The sequence below is a fragment of the Papio anubis genome, chromosome 19 (assembly GCF_008728515.1).
Source record: "Papio anubis isolate 15944 chromosome 19, Panubis1.0, whole genome shotgun sequence".
Lineage (NCBI taxonomy): Eukaryota > Metazoa > Chordata > Mammalia > Primates > Cercopithecidae > Papio > Papio anubis.
The window spans coordinates 69,667,237-69,689,220 of NC_044994.1; the positions used below are offsets into that span (position 1 = coordinate 69,667,237).

General features: G+C 38.6%; 1 long non-coding RNA gene across 1 annotated transcript; it reads right to left on the reverse strand.

The window, feature by feature from the left end:
* Positions 1-1,736: 1,736 nt before the first annotated feature.
* LOC108583007 lies at positions 1,737-21,581 on the reverse strand. The gene is made up of 3 exons (XR_001897147.3): positions 20,632-21,581; positions 4,458-4,583; positions 1,737-4,340 (listed from the first exon to the last, which is right to left on the reverse strand). It is a non-coding gene; the product is annotated as an uncharacterized LOC108583007 (long non-coding RNA).
* Positions 21,582-21,984: the final 403 nt, after the last annotated feature.

Here is a 21,984-nt window from a genome sequence, read left to right on the forward strand (position 1 = left end):
TAAGGCACTGGCTGTCTATGGACTTAAGAGTTTCCATGTGCTCCCGACTCTCATGAAAGTAAAAAGGAAAATGTCTCCAGAGAGCTCTCAGACCCTCAGTTTCATAGTTTCTTGAAAGAATGATACTCAGTAGCAAAAATTAAAATTCCTTAAAACCTTGACTATGTTTCCTTGAGTAGTTTTCCCATGGGAAGAAATACTCCTCCCTCAACCTGGAACTTAGAAAGGAAAACAGGAGATGGGGGTTTGTTCTAAAACAGCTGAGCCAAGGAAAGTAAAAAGATGGAGCAATAACAACCTGTGTAAGCCTCAGTCTCCTGCCTGGTTAATGGGGACCGCGGTGTCTAGTTCCAAGAGCCATTGCGCTGTTCATGAACATAGTCAGCATCCAGGCAAGCGCCTGCCATAGCAGATGCCCAAATCCAGCAGGTGCTGGTCCTATTATATCAGCAGTGATTGATCTGACATGTTTCTCATTTTAGTTATGAAATATAATTAAACTCTGAAAATGATTGATATTCAACTCTTAAGTCTGAAGTATCTTCCTCAAGGACATGAATAGGAAACAATCTGATTATTAATATTTTCTGCTTCTGTCAGTGGGTCAATGTCTGTGGCTCAGAGCTTGCAAGTGTCTTGGAAATATACTTAAAAAATGTTTCCATTAACTTTCTTTCCAAACCGTTTATAAGATGATTGGTTTTGGGTGGTTTTTCCAGTGGCTTCTCCTGTGTCTCACTCTGATGCTCTTCCTCGCTGTGCACAGTCCCTGACTATAGGGAGCTTGGAGAGCATGTGCTCTGCCTCTTACACTGACAACTCTTTGTGAGGCTTTCCCGCAAACACCAGCTTACACAAAGGCTCAGGTTGGTACCCAAGCGCCGGCCAGAAATACAGCATATCTTTTTCATGGCATATCACCCCTCAGATGGAGGCCAGGGCACCATGGTCGAGTGGGACATCCATGGGTATGGTTGGATAGACGTTCCATTCAATGAGAGACACCATGATCTCTGCACACACCATTGCTATTTCCTCATAATTCGTGGAGGTCATGGGGGTCACCTCAGGTCCTCTCTTTCCTCTCCTACCCTGGCTCTAGTCATCATCTCCAAAGGTCCAAGCTCATGCTGGCCTCTGCCTTTGTTCATGTCTCATCTTCACTCAGCATTCAGATACCTTTTATAGCAAAATCCTGTCATTTACCCACTTAGAAGTTTCCAGAGACCAAGAAATTCCCATCACTCTTAGGATAAAATCCGAGCTGTTTAATATGTGTAAGTCCCCATGATGCAGCCCGCCTTTCTGGTTATTAGGACCATGCTCTTGCTGGCTTGCGGCACGGCCAGCCTGGCATTCGCTGTCCCCAGACACACCAGGCTCCTTCCTGCCCAGGGCTGTGACACCTTCCTCCTCTGCCCCTGGACTCCATGGGAGAACTTTGCCTCCTTCCTCCAGCTACGTTCATGTTCCAGCTCAATCTTTTCTTCTTTGAAGGGGAGGCTTTAACAGTACAATGTAAAATATAACACCCATCCCTGTCCTGTCACCCTATTTCGTACTCTTCATGGTATCTAACAATATCTGAAGTTATGGTGTTCATTTATTTACTTATTTTATTGTTTACTTGTTTCTGTGTTTATTGTCATCCTCATTTTCCAACTCCTTACTGCAGGGACTTCTCTATCTAGTTTAAAGCTTTTTCCTGAGTGTCTCGTGCTATATTAAACATGTAACACAATGTAACACATATGTAATAAATAATCACCACAACCTGCTTAGTTAAGAAAATGACTTTTTGAAGACAAGTTTAGGTATTTTTAAGGATGTGTTATAATGATTACAATTTCCAGAATAGATATTATTCCACCAACTAAATAAATAAGCATATGATATTATTTTGTACAGGCTCTAGTTGTAACCATTAAAATAAATTAGTGGCTAGTAGCTAATGAAGAAAGGAGACATTTTCTGTCACTGGCAAATTCTTGAGAAGAAAATAAATCTTAAGTAACCTGAGTTTTAATTGTATTTGTGTCAGTATTTTCTCTATCTTGATACTTCTCTTAAATTTGCCATTTGGCATGCATGACAAATTATTTAAGCATTAGCAAATCATGACTTGGATAAGGATAAAAAGATCACTAAATTTCCTGAATTTCACAGGGAAAGGTTTTAAAAAAAAGACATGTCCCACAGTTACGGAAACAGTGAATCTTATTGAGATTTCACCTCTAGTTGTGTTAGGGGACAGGAAATGGACATAGGACTTCTGCTAAAAATAATTACATGGTTGTTTCCATGGAAACCGACAGGTGAATCCCTGAATTCTTCTGAAGAATGGGAAAGCAAGTAGTTAACTGTCAATCTCCCAAGTTTAGTTGAAGGTCATTTTTGTAAACCCCAAATGAATGGCCTATAAGAGATCCCAGCTCCTTATGTGAGCTGGGTCAATGGAGATCAATATCCATTGTGCAGGTGCCCACAGGAGCGGCCCGGGGAGGCCGTTGGTCAACATGCCTCCAGGACAAGGCACATGCCGAACCGGAGCTCAGCATTTTATGGCTGAAAGTCCACATGTTCAATGATTAATAATGAAATACGTATTGAACTTTGTGTGCCAAACATCAACAAAAGTATTAAAGACTAAGCTCTTCCCTTAACTGGTAGATTTTAAGATGACAACATTTTTAATGGGCTTTCTGTTTTAGATTTTATTCCTTTTAATTTTGAAAAAAAGCAGGATAAAATTCATCACAATAACTGTGGAACGTAGTATTGTTAAACACTCATGTCTTATTGACAGACTTCTATGCATTTGCCTAATATTTTAATTAGATCTTTAATATGTAGTTGTAAGAATTTATCATCACACTTTCAACTTCTTTCACAATTCACCCTGTATACATTTATTAATATGCTCCCACATACCTGACTCCCACATACCTATACTGTGATAGGCACTGGAATATTGCAGTGAAAAAACTCACAAGAAACGAGGAGGTACCTAAACTCATGGAGACAAACTTGAGTGTTTACATGTAATTGGTTATTTTTTCTTATAGCTCTCTCCTTTTTAGTTTCAAATAACTCTACATTTCTTTGTTTCTTTTCCATTTAAAATTTCACATCTGGTCATTGCTCTCTGATTTTCCATAGAGAAGACAATTATTTACTGTCAGGATATTCTAGACGATGACATTTTGGCAAGCAAGTAGTAGTAATGGAAAAATAAATATTGAGCTAAATATCAGAAGATTGGTCTGCATCATTGTCTGTGTAATCCCATGTCTTCCCTCTTCATGCAAACAAGGACAGTTACTGACTCTAATTTTTATCACTTTTAAAATGAGAAAAGCTCCTTCATACTCTTTCTCACAGGATGATTGGGAGTTGCAAGTCAGGTGTTTTTCCGAAGTGCCTTGAAAATTTTTACAACATGTACATGATGTCTTACAGCACACTGTGGAGCTTGCACTCAAATCCACCTCCTGACAATCAGCCCTGACTGCCCCAGGATGCCCGTGATCTGGAGAATCCCCACAGCTTCCTGTCTAGCCTTTGTAACAGGTGTTCGGTGAGCCACCTGGGGAGTCCTTGCAAGATACTCTCTCAAGATGTGTATTTTCCTCCTGACATCTGCCTTTTCTCACCCACCTCACATTGCTCACCATTCATGCTGGCATTGCGCTCATGGACCCTGGCAAAGAGGTGGCAGGTTGCAAAACAGAAATAGCAGGGCTGTGGGCATTCATTCTCCAGAAACCTGGCTCTCAGATAAAGGAGATTAGAGAGCAGAAAGAAATTACCTTGGTCAGAAGCGTGTAGGAGATGTAGGTTTTGCTGCCAACTTCGGGTAAATAGTGGGATGTTGCTGTCTCCATGGTCTTATGTGGCATTGAGATGAAACATTTTTGGGTTATAAATATAAATATCTATTGTATACTACTCAGTAATAAACAGGAGCAAAATATTGACAACACTCAAGAATCTGAGTGAATCTGCAGAGAATCATGGTGAGCCAAGAAAGCCCGTCGCAAAAGTTAACATTCTGTATGATTCATTTTCGTGACATTTTTGAGATGACAAGATTACAGATGTGGAGAACAGATCAGTGGCTGCCAAGGGTGAAGGAGCCACTGGGGTGGGAGTGAAGAGGATTTGGCTCTGAAAGGCAGCAGGCAGGACCCTTCTGGTGGCAGATGTTCCCTGTCTGGACCGGGTCGATGCCAACATCCTGGCCACGAAACTGCATTATGGCTTTGTCAAGACATTACTCCTGTGGTGGGACGAGATCTCCCTGCAACGTTTCTTACAACTTCATGTGAATCTTCAGTGATCTCAAAATAAAAAGTTAAAACATTTATTTATTGCACTGTTTACATTTATACTCACTACACAGCTTTTCATTAACTCTTTATGAAGATGAGGGAAAAAATAAGCAAAACCCTGAATACCAGCTTTTGGCTCAGCTGCTGTCCATCAGAACTTCTTTTTCTCCGTGCTTGCCATGGGCTAGATCTTTAGATGTCCCCCAAGGTTTTCTGTGCCGTGACACACACACATGCCATCAATTCCAGGGGCTGGGGATGGGATTCAAACAGATTTTACTCCTATGATCAGGTTATATCTTAAGCACCACTGAGCATGCAATGCAGAGAGTGTCTGTGTGGGCTAGACCTACCCCCATGAGCCCTTTAAAAGATAAGTGCTGTCTGACTGGTTGCAGAAGGAGAGCTGGGTGTGCAATTTCTGATTCTCTAATTGGATTTAATTGTAGACGTGACCTATAAGAAATAAGAACAGAAGTTCATGCTGGGAAAAGGCTGAGATGGAAATTGAGTAGGCAAGATGAGAAAATGTTTCATGGGACTAAATAGCTGAACAAACAGCAATGGATGATGTAGAGCTTACGGATTAACCTTGGCTAAATTCTATAATCATTACAAGTGTGCACTACTGATGCAAGTTCAATGGATTTAATTAGAGAATCAGGAATTAACTTTAGGATATGTAAGGGCTGGCTGGGCGAGGTGGCTCACGCCTGTAATCCCAACACTTTGGGAGGCTGAGGTGGGCAGATCACTTGAGGTCAGAAGTTCAAGACCAGCCTGGCCAACATGGTGAAACCCCATCTCCACTAAAAAATACAAAATTAGCCAGGCATGGTGGCGGGCAGTGTAATCCCAGCTACTTGGGAGGCTGAGGCAGGAGAATCGCTTGAACCCGGGAGGTGGAGGTTGCAGTGCAGTGAGCCAAGATTGTGCCACTGCACTCCAGCCAGGGCGACAAGAGCAAAACTCCATCCGCCCCCCAAAAAAGGAATATATAAGGGTTTAGTGCCTCATTAAGGAGGCATAAAAATGAAAACGTAGAATATTATTTTTGAAGCATAAGTTTATTTGATTATACTTATGGATAAGGTTGGATTTTTACTTACGTATAAAAACTGTAAAAAATGTAGACCTGCAAGGAATTCAGACTAACCTTCCAGTTTTAACAATTACAAACATTTTGGCAATCATGTTCATCTACTTTACACTTGTTTATTGTGCTTTGCCAAGCAAATCTAAGGGACTGTCTCGACCAGCCCTAAATAGTTCTCCAATATACATTTCTAATGAATAAGAACTTTTAAAGTTGAATCACCATGTCACTATATCTAACACAATTAAGTCCTTTATCTTATACTGAGCTATTAGTCATTTAAAAACACTTTCTAGTGAAACTATAAAATATTCATGATACACTAAATGAAAAACATGATTCACTTTCTCTGAGAATTATAGTATGTTAATATAGGTACGCATTTGCACTGAAAAATGAGACAGAAATGCAGAAAAATGTTAATAATGGTTAATTGGTAGTGGGATTTTTGTATTTTTCTTCTTGATGATTTTCTTAGTTTTCTGAATTTTCTGAAATAAGCGTGTACTTATTTATGTTTAAAATGTTATTTATAAATAGGAGTTACAGAACATTTCTCTTAGCACAGAAACGTATTTAAAATATTTAATGAAACATCAACATGAATAGCCTTATAGCATCCATAATTTGTACGATATTTCTCAAACACTTTTGCTCCATTAAAGGCTTTGTTTTGATTTAGTGAATACATCTGCAACCTATTGTATTTGACACTGGTGCATTAGAGACATAAAAGTTTCACGTGCATCAAATTACATCAATTTAGCCTTTGTTTAGTGAGTGACAAGTCTACCAAAGCTACCAGCTCAATGCCATCTAAAAGGTAAGTAAAGAGAAAATATGAGGAGGTTTGTATCTGTTCTATGATTGCTTAGAAGAGAATGGATGTTCATTCGGAGCTCTCTGCAGAGCAGATTTACTGGAAGTGGCTTTGGAAATCATCAAAATAATGAACTAGCTGGAGGAAGAGCAACTTACCAATTTACCACTTGCTCATAAACTTCACTTTGCCAGAGGGAATTGAAACGTTTACCAGAGATGCATGTCCAGGCCTTCCAGAGCTCACGCTGAGGTCTCCTCACTCACCGTTAGCCTTCAGGTGTTGTTACCTACACCAGGCATAAAGTGTCCAAGTGGCTGATTTGGGAGACTTCCTGAACAAGCTTCCAATCAATTTAGATTTGTAGCTGATTTTGTTTAATCTGAAGACTGCTACACCTGACTTTGCTTCTGGCTTGGTAATTTTCCCATTGCTACTGAAAATCCATATTTAATTTTGAAAAAAAATCACTTCAATTTTCTTGAGAACATTTATTCCTATTTAATTTTTGGCTTACGGGCCAGAGAAAATAATTTTTTAACTTCTTCTAAAAATGTAATACAGTCACAGAACAGCTTACAAGTCTGCATAAAATGTAACAGGACTGTCAGGTTTAAATAATCCAATATGCCTTTCAAATATTTTAATTTACAGTATTATGGAAAATGATTATTTTTTAAATCATAATCGTTTCTTTGGTGGTTTTCATTCAGATTGCAAAGAAAGTCTTATGAAGATAATTTATCTATAAATTTTATAATTTGGTTTCTTCATGTTCTGTGATGTTAACTTAATCTACTTAACATTTATTATGTACTTAAGACCTTCCTTAGTGTTTCAGACAGACTCTAACCTATAAATTCTTGTTTTAACTATAACTATTGATCATAACAGCAGTATCTATTTAGGATAATGACCTTGTGGCTGGGTTTCATTAACTCACACTCTGAGTAATTATGCAATAGCACAATATTGCACTTTAGGGAACTTGTGTTCATATAACTTGCTGAGCTTTATAGAATACAAGTATTTTTGAAGCTGTCTTGTTAGGAGGACAGGCTTTTAAACACATACACATATAAAATGGACTTTTAAAAATGAGACAAACAGGCCAGGCATGGTGGCTCACACCTGTAACCCCAGCACTTTGGGAGGCTGAGGTGGGCAGATCACTAAAGGTCAGGAGTTCGAGACCAGCCTGGCCAATATGGCAATACCCCATCTCTACTAAAAACATAATTAACTGGGCATGCTGGTGGGTGCCTGTAATCCCAGCTCCTCTGGAGGCTGAGGCAGGAGAATCACTTGAACCCGGGAGGTGGAGATTGTAGTGAGTCAAGATCATGCCACTGCACTCCAGCCTGGGTGACAGAGCAAGACTTCATCTCAAAAATAAAATAAAATAAATAAAAATGAGACAAATAGACAAGGAGGTCGTCTATTCGGAGAAACCCTAGAATTGTTTCCCAGGTGTAGAGGAGAGCTTGCTAATGGTTAGGGGAAGTTGCAGTAAAAGTGAAGTGACAATGGCAGCTCCTTTTCGCTGTGCTGGTATTCAGCGTGGTGAATAATCAGTCTTCACCGAAGCAAAAACACAATATATATCATTATTTAATGTTTTTAGCCTTTAAAAAAGAGTGCCGATAGAAGAATGAAAAAAATCCTTTTTAAAACATTTAGGCCAAAATTCTGGCATTTAAGAGAGAGAGAGAAGGCAACTTGTGATTATCCCTGGATCCTTGTGAAATGAAATGAAGCAGAGTAGCAAAGCCCAGCGTTTTGCGAATGTCCACAAAGTCATGCTTGCCGTTCACAATGAGCTACCGCTTTAACACGGGAACTCTCCAGTTACCTTGCTGATATCTGCACGTTCTTAAACATGGCTTCATTCCCAACAATGTGTATTGTAATTCAATATTAATTTTATTCCTCAAAATACATAAAATAGCTTTAAAATATATTACCAACATTACTGTAAACAAAGAGAACTGCAACATGAATTTTAAGCTTATGTGAACCTCTATTTGACTTTAGAATATATCCCACTATGGGAGTGCGCTCAAAATACTGTGTTCTAAACTCCCTGGAAATCCCTCGTCTGGTGTGGCTGTTGTCATTGATTATGTGACCAACTTGATAGACTGGTTCATGTTTTCTAGGTTTCATTTTAACTCTAGAACTTGCTCAGTTGAATTTGGATTTTATTATAGTTTTTACAAATGTGAACGATTTTTTATTATAAATACTAAAATATATAAATGTTTTTATTCTTGTCTACTGTTTCCTCTTTTTCTCTATAGGTAAACATTTGTATAGTTTTGGTTATTCTTCCAAGTGCTATTTTTTCAGATTAAAATAAATACGTGTAACTCGACAGACAATTAGGATTCGCTCTGTCTCCCTTTTATTTTTTCTTTGTCTCTTGATTTACCAATTTATCTAGGTAAATACTTTTAGTGGATAAACGTAGACATATAGAGATAGATGTGACCTTTCAGCTGCTTACTTTTCTTACTTAGCAACATACCCTGGAGGTCTTTTCCAATTAGGGAGATTCCCCCCTTCCTTTTGGCAGCTGCCTAGTACTTCATTGACTGCTGTTTTTGAACATTTGGGTTTCCAAAACTTTGTTACAATAAAACAACTTGGCAATAGTAGCTTTCTGCATAAGTCGGTTTCTATTTTTTCTATTGCAACTTTTGGATAGATTTATGAAAGTGAGTTTGTCAGGAGAAAGGTTAAATATACTGTAGTTTTAGATAGATTTATGAAAGTGAGTTTGTCAGGAGAAAGGTTAAATATGCTTGTAGTTTTGGATAGATTTATGAAAGTGAGTTTGTCAGGAGAAAGGTTAAATATACTGTAGTTTTGGATAGATTGCGAAAGTGAGTTTGTCAGAGAAAGGTTAAATATGCTTGTAGTTCTTGGATAGACTCTATGCTGAGTCATTGTGAGAAGCAAACAGCACTTGTACTTCCTCTCTATGTGGGCAAATTGAACTCCATAGAGAATGCTACTGAGCATTCTCTGAAGTCAAAGATGTAAGGGTCTCTTGGGCCAACAGAATGTTCTGCTAATGTTTTGGGGTCTTGACAGTAAACTAATAATGGTATATAAATGAAATTTGTAATTTGTATGCATTGTACAATTTAGCTTTCAACTGGCTTAAGGGATATTTCCATTTATTTTCTGTGAACTGCCCATTCATATCTTTGGTACATTTTTCTAACAAGCTGTTAGTTTTCTAAAATTATCAATAGTTAGGAGAATTGTCAACTTTATTCTGACCATAGTTACTTCAGTTTTACAAATGAATTTTAGAACAATTTGTAAAACAGAGGAAAACAGTTATGATCATTGGGATCAAGATAAATTTTAAATTGACTTAAATGAAACCTGATAATATCGAGTCTTCCTTTCCAAAAACATGGTTTGTCTTTCTATTTATTTACATTTCTTTTGTTTAAGTACATGTTAATTTTTTCTTCATATAAGGTTCACAAAATTCATTAAGCTTATATTTAGCTATTAATTTGAGTCAGTATTGGAAATACACTCTTTTCATCAATGTTCCAAATAGAAGCCTGCTTTTCTGTTAATTTGCTATGTTTCTACTTTGCCACATTTCTAATTACTTGTGATCATTTTTATTGGTGATTTTTCCTAAATATTTACTGATGTGATATTTGTTTTTTGTTTTCCAGTTCACATCCTTTTGTCTTGGTCTGTTTGTGTTGCTTTAAAGGAATACCCAAGGCTGGATAATTTATAGAGAAAAGAGGTTTGTGTGTTTGACTCATGGTTCTTCAGGCTGCACAGAAAGCACAGTGCTGGCATCTTCTTCTGATGAGGGCCTTAGGCTGCTTCACTTATGGTGGCAGGTGGAGAGGAGCTGGCGTGTGCAGAGATCACATGGCAGAGAGGAAGCAAGGGTGGAGAGGAGGTGCCAGGCTCTTTTTCACAATCCGCTCTTCTATTAAACAAGTATTTCTTGAATACCTACACAAGCCAGGTATTGTTCTAGGGTCTATGATACATCAGTGAATACAACGGGACAAGATCTTCACCCAGAACATGAAAGTTGAACTAAAACTTAAGAGGAGGAATTAGCCAAACAAATGTTTGAGAAATGAGTGCTTCAGCAAGAGGATTTCATTAGAGGAAGGTGCTAAGACAGACTGTGCCTGGTATGCTTGAGAAATGGGAAGGAATCCATTCTGTCAGGAGCAGACTAGACAGAGGGAGCAAGGGAAGACTACTGGACAGGTGGGACCAGATCTGACGGGTGCCTGTTCTACAAAGAGTTTGTTGTTTCTCTGAGATGGAGAGTAGAGGATCTCCCTGTTGTGGCCTACAATCTAAAGGAAACGTTCTGGTTCTTTTTTTGAGATTGAACAGCAGGAGAGTCATAGTTGAAGCAGAGAAATTATCAGGAATAGTTACAATAACCCAGCAGAGATGACCATAACTATGTGCACTTTGTAGCAGTGGAAATTTTAAAAAGTGATCATATTCTGAGTATTGTTTGAAGGTGAGGCAACAAGATTTCCTGATGGCTTGGATATAAAGTGCAAGAAAAAATTCCAAATTTTTATGGAGATGATTCTCTTGTACAGATAAATGACAATGATAGGTTGGGCCTCTGGGTTTAGCGGGGTTCACACACTTCCTGATAAATTCAAATATTTATTTCTTCAGAGTTTGAGATTTTAGATGAATGAATATATGAGTCATTTACATGTTTTTAAAAAACACTGTTTGATGCAATAGAGGAGAAATAATCTTAGTCTATAACAAATTGGAAAAGAAAAATTTTTGATTTGTGTTTTCATACAGTTTTTTTTTTCTAACAAACATACCCCTAAATCCTTTGAAATCTTTGCAACACTTGAATTCACAGTCATGAACATTGCTGAGAAATAGGCTACTTTTGTTCACTTCATCAATTTTGGATCATATTTTGGAAAACAAGTATGTGATACCCTTTTTTTATTTTATTAAAATTATTTTAAAATAATTTTACAAATTGAGGTGACAGAGTTTTGATGTTATTATCCAAGTATGAGTGGGTTCTCATACTTGGAACATCCAAAATACACTTAGTAAAATCAGTTTTTTACTGGAGAATTGCTTATGCTTTCTACCCATGACATCCTTTTTGGCACCTACAGTATTAATTACTCTCTCTTCTAGAGGCAAGATATGAAAGAGAATAGAAATTGGAGCTTTGTTATACATTGGCACACTGACCATGTAGAGCTGACATTTATATAACATATTATTTTTGTGGAATGCATACGTGTCACGGTAGAATGAACTTGGAGGGCTAGAAGACTAAAGAATTGAGTTTCAATTGTGCAGTGATTTTATTGTGTTGATACGAATCTGTTCTCCTTTTAACCCTGAACGCTGAACCTTGATTGATATGGAGACAAAGAGTTTCAACCCCTGCCCTATTTCTAAAGTATCAGCACTGCAGAGTTTTGCTGCATTTTGAAGGGGAACTGAAAATTTCTAAACCATTAAACATTGTAATTTTTTTCTCATCAAAACTTTAAATTCTTTCCTAAATGAAGAACATTTCGGGATGATTAGATGAAAGCACGAAAATGGGTCGTCAGCTTGACATGAGAAGAATGAGAGACCATGAGGAAAACGAGACTCAAGCTGATCACTTTCTTAATACAGAATCCCGCAAATCACCCCGCTCATGTCTCCAAGCTACAGATTTGACTAAGCATAAGAATTTGAATACATTCTTGAACCAATTCGAAGAACTCTAATGTGCATTCTTCTGTTTTCCACAATACGGACGTCGCTTCTCTGACAAGCGTGTATGTGCTCTTTGAGACTCTAGTTCTGGTTCGATTTGTGACCTTAGGCAAATCACATTTTTTTCTATCATGGATTTCTCATCTGTAAAATGATAATGCCATGTTCCCTCACATCGAGACACAAATGACTGTTTAATAGCTGTAAGGCCCCATTACACTAAACAGCATAAAATACTAAAGAGAAACAAAAATAAACCAAAACTGAAGTCTCATCCACCGTTACGCTTTGGTAGGATTGCTGACTTCTGTCACTTCCTTCCTAAAATTACCAAGCTGAATATGTTTGTGAAAAGATGGATTAAGATGAAATACGTCCATGTAACATTTTGCTTCCCTTCTGCCTTTCATATATGCATGGATACCAACCGATACCATGTTTACCTGCCGTTCCCAGAGACACTGGACCTCTCTGACCTCTAGGCTCTAATCTCTGTGCCTAGGGTATCAAAAAGCTAAGTTTCCTCTCCTGAAAATCCTGCATATTTGAATAAAGTGTTTATTTATGAAGGTAGCCAAAATGTTTACCTTTGTTCCTAGGCATAATTACACCATGGTGTAGAATATGCAAACATTGTGCAGCTATCAATATATTGGCTGTTGCTTCTTCCCCATCGTGGCTTTAGAGAGGCAAAGTCACTTAATGGATATACAGAAACGTTGGGTCATGCAACGTAGCTGGCAGGAAAATTCCCACCTGTCCCCAGACTCATTCTCCACTCCTTGGCTGACGTCCATTTCCATGGCCTCAGAAGTTATCATGATTCATCACTGATCAGAAGACCTTAGCTTGTTTCTGTCGCCCATTTCACAGATGCCTCAGCCCCATACCCATAGACCCATGGGAGCTCAGATCTGAGGCTGGGCTGTGCTTTATCTCTGCCTCCTCTATCTCTTCATTCCATGGTGACATCTGAATTGTAGAAACTGATCTACTGTATTCGTAATCTGAATTTCTCTAATTGCCTATTTCTTTCTTTTCTATTAGTTTTTCACACAATATAATTTATTTCAGGTCTTAGGGTTTCATTTCCAAATTGCGTTCCTCTTGAGAAAGATTTTTGGAACTTTCTGAAAAAGGCCACCTGGCTCCAACCAAACCCACTGCATCAGCCCATGGGGAGGATCCCAGGTACTTGTGTCTTTTAAAGCTCATGGGTAATTTAACAACCAACGAGGATTTTGTACCTTAGGGCAGTGTTGCTTTACGAATTGTGCAGTTTTGCAAATCATGTATATCAGAGTCTCCTAGAGGTTTTATAAAAATGCCAATTCCAAGGCCAAATCCAGAACAGATTACAGGACAGCAAGCACCCTCACCTGAAGCCAACGAGCCCCAAACCCCGTCTCTGGTTGTCAGTGGGATGGCGCAGGAAGTGCTCTGGTCTCCTTTGGGTTTCAGTCCTCTGTTGACATCCTGGTTCTATACAACCTCACAAAAACCTGTGTCCTTTCAGGGTCAGAGCATATCAAGCCACTGTGGGCAAGAGCATAGTCCTCCAAAAAAAGAAATCTCCTAAGGAAGCATGACTCAATCATGAGCTACGTGTACCCAGATCAATGCCTTCCCTATCCCACCATGAGGAAAATTGGGAGGTTGCCCAGGGATCCATGCCTGGGAAATCTGCTGGTTGCTCCCGCTCCTGATAACTGTGTCCCGGCAGTTGTTTGTTGAAGAAAACCCCTCCTCTAGCAGAGCACATCGACACTCTGGTGTGGACAGGAGCACGTCTCCAGAGTGGACTGTTTGATTCAGAAAGTGTGCACCATCAGAGGTAGCTAGCCTAGTAATTCACATTATGTCCTCCGTTCCCAATGACCTGGACTTTATCCCATCGTTACCATTAACCATCTGATGATTTTGGGCAAATTACTTAAACTCTTTGTCCTTCCATCTCCTCATCTGTAAAATAAGGATAGAGGGGTACCTACTTCACAGGATTTTTGTAAACATTAAATGAAGGAATACAAATAAAGCCCTTAGACCTAAGACATAATAAACACTCAATTATAAACTATAATTATTGTCATGAACATCAGAACAAGAAAAACATATTCCCCAGATACTGGGTAGGAATGGCTCAGAATTCTGGCACTTGTAGGATTTAGAATCAAATCAGAACTTCCTGGCCAATATTCCATGGTCTTGCATGTATGGATAAATATCTTTTCAGCTCTTAGGGTTGCTGAGTGGTGCCTGGGTCTACCAGGAACCCTAGGCTGATCTCCCATCTTGAGCAATCTCATCTAGCTTTCCCAGTGCCTTGTGAAAATATTGCCATTTTTTATGTGTGCCATAATATTAAATATGCAAATATCATCATTTTCTATGTGTTCCAGGTCGATAGCACTGGGGAAGCAGTAAACATTGATATGGTTTGGCTTTGTGTCCCTACCCAAATCTCATGTTGAATTGTAATGACCATTGTTGGAGGTGGAGCCTGGCAGGAGGCGACTGGATCATGGGGGTGATGTCTAATGGTTTAGCACCATCCCCCTAGTGCTGTCTTGTGATTAAATTCTCAAGAGATCTGGTTGTTTGAAAGTGCATAGCACCTGCCCCTTTGCTCTCTCTCTCTCCTGCTCTGCCATAGTAAGATGTGCCTGCTTCCTCTACACCTTCTGCCATGTTTGTAAGTTTCCTGAGGCCTCCCAGCCATGCTTTCTGTATAGCCAGTGGAACTGCGAGTCAATTAAATCTCTTTTCTTCCTAAATTATCCAGTCTCAGGTAGTTTCCTATAGCAGTGTGAGAATGGACTATACACACATCATCTATAGATGTGGTGAGAGAAGACTGAAGCCTCAAAGTCACCCAAAATCCTGTTGAGTCTTTTGTCAACTCTATTAACTGATGCCATATCCTGACTATTTGGAGAGATCTAGGCTCAATCTTCCCCTTTTTTCTATATTTTGTTATTTAAACCTGTGTAAAGGTTACAGATCAATCATCGGACACATGAACTGCAAGCCTCACAGCCTCTGTCCCATCTAAGCTTCAGGCTCCACTGGCCTGAAACCTGAGGATTTCACCTTCTTTGTTTCCTGTGCTGGTCAACTTCAGTAAGACCCACACAGCAAGGTTTTCTCTAAATGCTGCTCTATGTCTATCCCCATATTGATCAGTACTTCCTCACTCTCATTTTCCATCGTGCATTTTAGAGCTTCCATTCTGGGACAAACAAACCCTTTAATTGCTTATGAATAGTGTCAGCAAAACAGAAAAAGTGGTCAGCGTTTTTCAATTTCTGCACTGAGAACTGTTAATGGGCCATAAAATCAGTTTGATTGGTGGCACCCATATTATTAAAACTGAAAGAGGTGAGAATATAAAACGTCAGAATGCATCACCTATAGGATAGTTTGTGTGCGTGTGTGTGCACACGTGTGTCCTGAATTATACTTTTAAAGGCATTTCTTACTACAAAGCAAGGTCAAAGTTTAAAACCCACTGCAATCTATTACCTTCTATTATCAATATTAAGAAATAGTAATTCACGTACAGTTTCAAGACATAATTCAATTACACAGGGAAATAAACGGACATCCCTAAAAGCCACAAAAGCAGAAGGAACGAAGAAGCAGATGAGCACGGCTTATGAGTGAACGGCATTGCAAGTGCACAGGTGTGGCGGTAGGTGGGAGGGAGCATGGCTGGTGTGCCGGGAGTGGTGGATAAGGGCAGATATTTCATAGCTCATGCTGTGTACACACTCAGGACATGATACTGTGTGAATGCAGACATCAGAGCTCACCCAGAACTGAGAGCCCTTCTGCCATTTCCAGGACTCCTGGATACAGGTGGGACGGAAAGGAGATATCTGCTCATGACAAGAAGTGTGTAAGACAGGCCTTTGTGTGAGAAAAATTATCTCATGTGTGCCACATACCACACACATGCACACACAAACAGGCACACACATACCACACAGACATGCCCACACACACGCATACCCCAAGCAGGCACATATTTACATGCCCACTCACACGTATGCACATATACACACCACATGCACACACAAAACAGACACCCACACAGGTACACACATACATACAGCACACAGATATGTACATACACACACCACACACCACACAGGCAGAGGCACACACATACAAAACTTATAGAGGTATGCACATACATGCACACCACACAGGCATGTACACATACAAACCACATGCACACAAAACGCAGGAACACACAAGTACACATATACACAACCCACACAGCGACCACACAGGCACACACACTTCGTGAAGCCACACACATGCACACCACACACATGCACACACAACAAAGACACATATGTACAGGCACACACATATACACTCCACAAACACACTATCACACAGACATGAACACACAAACACTACACACACACATCACATCCCCCACACAGAGGCTCACACATACACACATGCCACACACCTTATACAGACACACACATACGCACACACTATGCACATATATCACACACACCACACAAACCATACACAGTACATGCCTACACACACTACACTCACTTCACATACACACTACACACACATGCACACAGCACACGCTATACGCACATGCACATGTCACACACATGGGCACACCACATAGGTCCTGCAATACAAATCCATACTACACATACAACAAACATACCATACACACTACACACACAAGCACACACCACACACTATACACACATGCACACACCACACAAACATACCATACACACTACAGACACTATACACGTAGACTCTAAACACATACCACACATACTACACACATACACACCAAATGCTACACACACTGACATACCATACACATACATACACACACACCAAACACACCACACACTATACACACATGCACTACATACACTCACACCTGCCTCACATACAAACTACAAACACACGTCCTACATACACACCACACACACAGTCTGTTAAAAACAGTACCTTCTAGAAATAAAACAAAATAATTACTGAAATGAAAAGCTCAGTCGATGGGTTAAACAGCAGTTAGAAACGGGCTGATGTGACAGTGCGTTTGAAGAGATCACTGAGAAAACAATAGAGGACATAAATATAAAGAGATGAAAATGTGAAAGGTGGGTAAGAGAAACAGTGACCACACGGAAAAGGTCCAAACACACGTAATACATCTCAGGAGAAAAGAATAGTGTAAATAAGAAAGACTTCTTATGAATTTTCTAGAATTTACGGAAGATACGACATTAACGACCCAGAAAGCATAATGAAAATAAACTGGTTTGATTAAAACCAAATCTACACTATGGCAATGCACAGTGAAAAAAAATACATTTATTACCAATGAATGACATTAGAGTAATTGAACTTCTTATATGTCACAACCAAGTCTATAAAAATAGAGAAATTATATTCCAATGCTGGTGGAATAAAAAAGAAAAACTCTTTCTATATAAAATATTATTCACAAGTGAGATCAAAATATGTAATTTTCAGGTGTAAATTAAGATATTTTACCACTCCCAGATGCTCCATTAAAAATTATTAAGGAATAAACTTTAGAAAGAAGGAAACTGAATCCGGAAGCATTCTAAGACTTACATGGAACAACTACAGGCCCAGAATAGCCAAGAGCCACATTCCCTTTCAGCAGTACGGAAGACGGCTCTCAGAAAGGGAACACTGTGACTGCAGTGCTGGACCCACAGAAGTAATAGAGAAATCCAAGTCGCCCTTGCCACTCCCACCCCTACACCAACAGAATAAGAAGCTTGTTCCTTGAGTCTGAACTTGTCAAAGCAATGGCAGGTTTATCTTGTTTGGCAAAAGGTGATTTAAAAAAAAATACAGCAACGTGGAGACTCAGTCCAGGAGAAATCAAAGGGAGGGGTGCTAAGATGAGGCTCAGACCAACAAGACCAAAATCGACCTGGGAATGAAATTGGCCAGGACCTCAGTAAATGGAAATCCACTCTGGAAGAAAAAAACACCCCTACTCAGCACAGAATCAATAAAAGATCATCAAACATGCAAGGAATTTGACCATCAGGCAGAAGACACAGGAAAAATAGCAAATCCCAAATTTAGCCTCAAAAATTTCAGGCATTAAATTTTCAAATAAAGAATAAACATAATAATGTAAAATTTATAAATAAATAGAAGATAGAATCTGTCAAATGAGCAAAATATGAAAAACGTAAGAAATTAGCAGTAAGAGCAGAAAAAAGGAAATAAAATTTTATAAATAATGATTACATTTTTTGAAATTAGAAACATGATGATACGAAAAGAGTAGACAAAATAGAAAATAGAGAGCTGGACAAATAAAGGTAAGAAATAAATAACTCACCTAAAACAGCACAAACATATGACTCAAAAAGAGCTACGAGCGAGCCTAAGTGGCAAGAAGACAGACTGAGAAGGCTCAGAGAAATTTGTTTAATGCCAAAGAAGAAAAGAGAGTGGAGAAGCAGCGATGTTGAAGTGGATGGTGACCAAGAATTGTTCAGAGCTGTTAAAATACAGAGTACAGTTCACACAAGCTCAGATGGAACAAATTCACATCTATGCATGTTGTAGTAAAATTACACAGCACCGATTGACAAAGACAGAACTTCAAAACAGCTAGAGAGGACATGGCACTCACAGAAGAAGAACAATGAAGTAAATGGTGAAGTTAGCGGTAGGAATTGTGGAAGCCAGAGTCTGATAAGTACATAGAAAATATTTTCAGTTTAACAAACACTGAGTTTACTAAAAGAAGTCTTTTTTGAAGTAATTTCTAAGAAAAGTAATTCAGAAAAATAGCTGGTGGCAGAAATATATGAGAAGTAAAATGCAAACGTGAGCTGATAAATTGATAAATAAATAAGTAAATTTAAAAAAATATTTGTATTTAATAATATCTAATATATTACATAATTAAAAGGAAAGAACTAAAATAACAATGATATGAGTGTCATAGGGGGTTGTTAGGTGATTTTATTTTCAGGATGAAAATAATTACAGAATATCTAAGATGTATATGGTGAAATACACAGTGTATCCTTTCAGATTAAACAAGTACAGTATACAACTTTTCAACCTAATGGGTAAAAAAAAATTAAAGCAAATAAAAATTTCATTAAATTCAAAAAATGCAAATAGTGAGAATAAAAAAAAGAATAAAGTGGAACAAATAAAAAGCATAATATATGAAGAGAAGGACAAGTTCAAGTTAATTAACGAACAGAATAAATTATAATGGACCACCAAACCCCTTTGTAAGACTTAATTCAATAACCCACACAGATGACAAATACATTTTTAGTATTTAAATGATACATATCTAAGATATAAAGCAGAGAATTGTTGAAATTACATGATATGCTAATCAAATAAAAGATGTCATACCTATATTAATATCCCACAGCAATAAAAGCAAAACTAATACAGATTTCAGTATCACGAATGGGGTGCTCTGTAAAACATGCCTAAAAATGTGGAAGCAACTTTGCAACTGAGAACTGGACAAAGGCTGGAAAAAATGGAAGGATAGGATAGAAAAGCCCAAATTTCCTTGAACAGACTGCTGGTAAAAATAGACTTTAAGGACACTGCACTGAGGGCTCAGAGGGCAGTGAGGAATGAAATAATTTAGAGTGGAAGGAAGCAATTTCTCCTTAATTATTAGCAAAAGTTTAGCAAAATTGTCTGCTGCAGTTATGTGGAGAGCAGGGTACATAAGTGAATTTGTATACATAGATAAGAGATTTCTATGTAAGTGTTTATATTATTGTTTGGTTTCTTCTCACTGCTGATAGTAAATTATGAAAGGAGAGAAATATATCGAGAGACAAACTGTTAAAAGTAATCAGGACATGACATTTGTGACAACTTTCAACCTCTTCAGTTAGCAAATAATGTGAACATTAAGTGATTTACTCTGGAAAGCAGAGCTCTGGAAAAACTTTCAGCAAACAGTTTTACAGCCAAAAGTGTGACTAAAAACCTTTGCTGAAAACCTCAGGAAGATCAAAGGTGAGAATATTGAGTCATGAAAAAGGTCCTTTTGAGAAATGAAGGTCATGCCTCACAGATCTCAACCCAACCAAAGGAAACCCAGGGGCAGTGTCCCTTAACCACCTCAGCAAGAAGCCAAAATACAGGATGGATTATCTCAAAAATCTGCAGACATGACTTTTGTTTAATAGAATAAATCGCTGAAAATTCCATGGAAGATCCATACAGCTTTGGAGAAATTTATTTTCTCAGAATCACTGCCAAGTTTGACTAAAAGGGGCAAAGAGACTAGAAAATAAAAGGAGGCTGCTAAACTCCCCAAAGGCCATTGGGAGGAAGCAGGCAGGTAAAACCACTTGGCCGCAGACATGTGCTACCTTTCACATTGTAGAAAAGGAAAGATGGCTTCTGGCAACAGCCTGAGGGTGCTTGGGAGAGGGTCCTTCACTGGTCAGTCTCTGGATGAGAATACAGCCCTGCCAGCCACACATGAGGTGGTTAGCCCATAAGAGGCATTCAATAAATGACAGCTATTTTTTAAAACATTTATTTTTGGACTTAGTAACCATTCCCCTTACCTTTGTCAAAACCAGGCTCTCCTCTGAGGACTCTCCTCGGCAGCCTTCCAAATTATGGCTTGCCTTACATCTAAAACACAAGGAAGGGGAGGCTGGTCAGACTCTCTGTTTTGTTTTTCTCAATTGGGCATTGAATGATATTTTTCTCCCTGAGGAATTGTGACATCACTACCTCTTTATGCTGTTTTATTGTTCAATTTTTATATTCTAGTGTTGGAGCCAAAATGGCTGGTTACCTGCAGCTCTGTGATATGCCCTGATAACAGGTAGAGCAAGACTGCTGCAGCTCAATCCTTCCACTTCAAATATTTCTCATCAAGTAGGACCAGGCTAGGTTGAATGATCATTTGTTGAAATTGACTTATCTCCACAAAAAAATAATTTGATGAGAATAGGCAGTAACGTCACCCAGGAAAATGATGGTTGTACATCCTCATTCTTTGTTTGGTTTTGCTCCAGGAAAGTTATTAAATTTTTATGTATTAATCTACTAGTGTTTTTAACTGAGGACTTGAAATTGTATGATATGGAATATCAAAAGACATTGTTAAAAAATGAATAGGCAAGAAAAAGACCGGAATAAATTATTTGAGATACAGATATTTCTGCCTAATGCTTGAAAGTTGAGCAACACAGGTTTTGGGGAAAATATAGTTTCAGTTATAAAGGACTAGTACTTCACTCTCTGATTTTGTGATTTCATTACAGGAATGGGCAAGTTCTCACAGAATTTAACATTGCCATTCTCACTAAATATTTTAAACATATTTAGTAACTGTTCTATTTTCATATCTTACATACTTGGTGAAGATTACTTGAGTATGAAGACATCATTAGCCAGATAAATGATCAGAGCAAGGCTGCTGTATTTGTCTGTTCTCACATGGTGTAAGAAAAGACCCGAGACTGGGCAATCTATAAAGAAAAGAGGTTTATTAGACTCTCACTTCTGCATGGCTGGGGAGTTCTCAGGAAACTTACAATCATAGCAGAAGGCACCTCTTCACAGGGTGGCAGGAGAGAGAATGAGTGCCAGCAGGGGAAATGCCAAACACTTATAAAGCCATCAGGTCTCACGAGAATTTACTTACTGTCTTGAGAACTTCATGGGGGAAACTGCCCCCATGATTCAATTACCTCCTACCGGATTGCTTCCATATGTGGGGTTTATGGGGATTATAATTTAAGATGAGATTTGGGTGGGGACACAGCCAAACACAGCAGCTGCCTATCTACATCCCTTGAATCTACTCTGCCCATATTTCTGTTATTCTTTCCCCAAGTTTCATATAACATACAAAGGGATCACTCCCTATGTCCCTTAGCAGAAAAAAAGTGGATTTGAAAACTGAC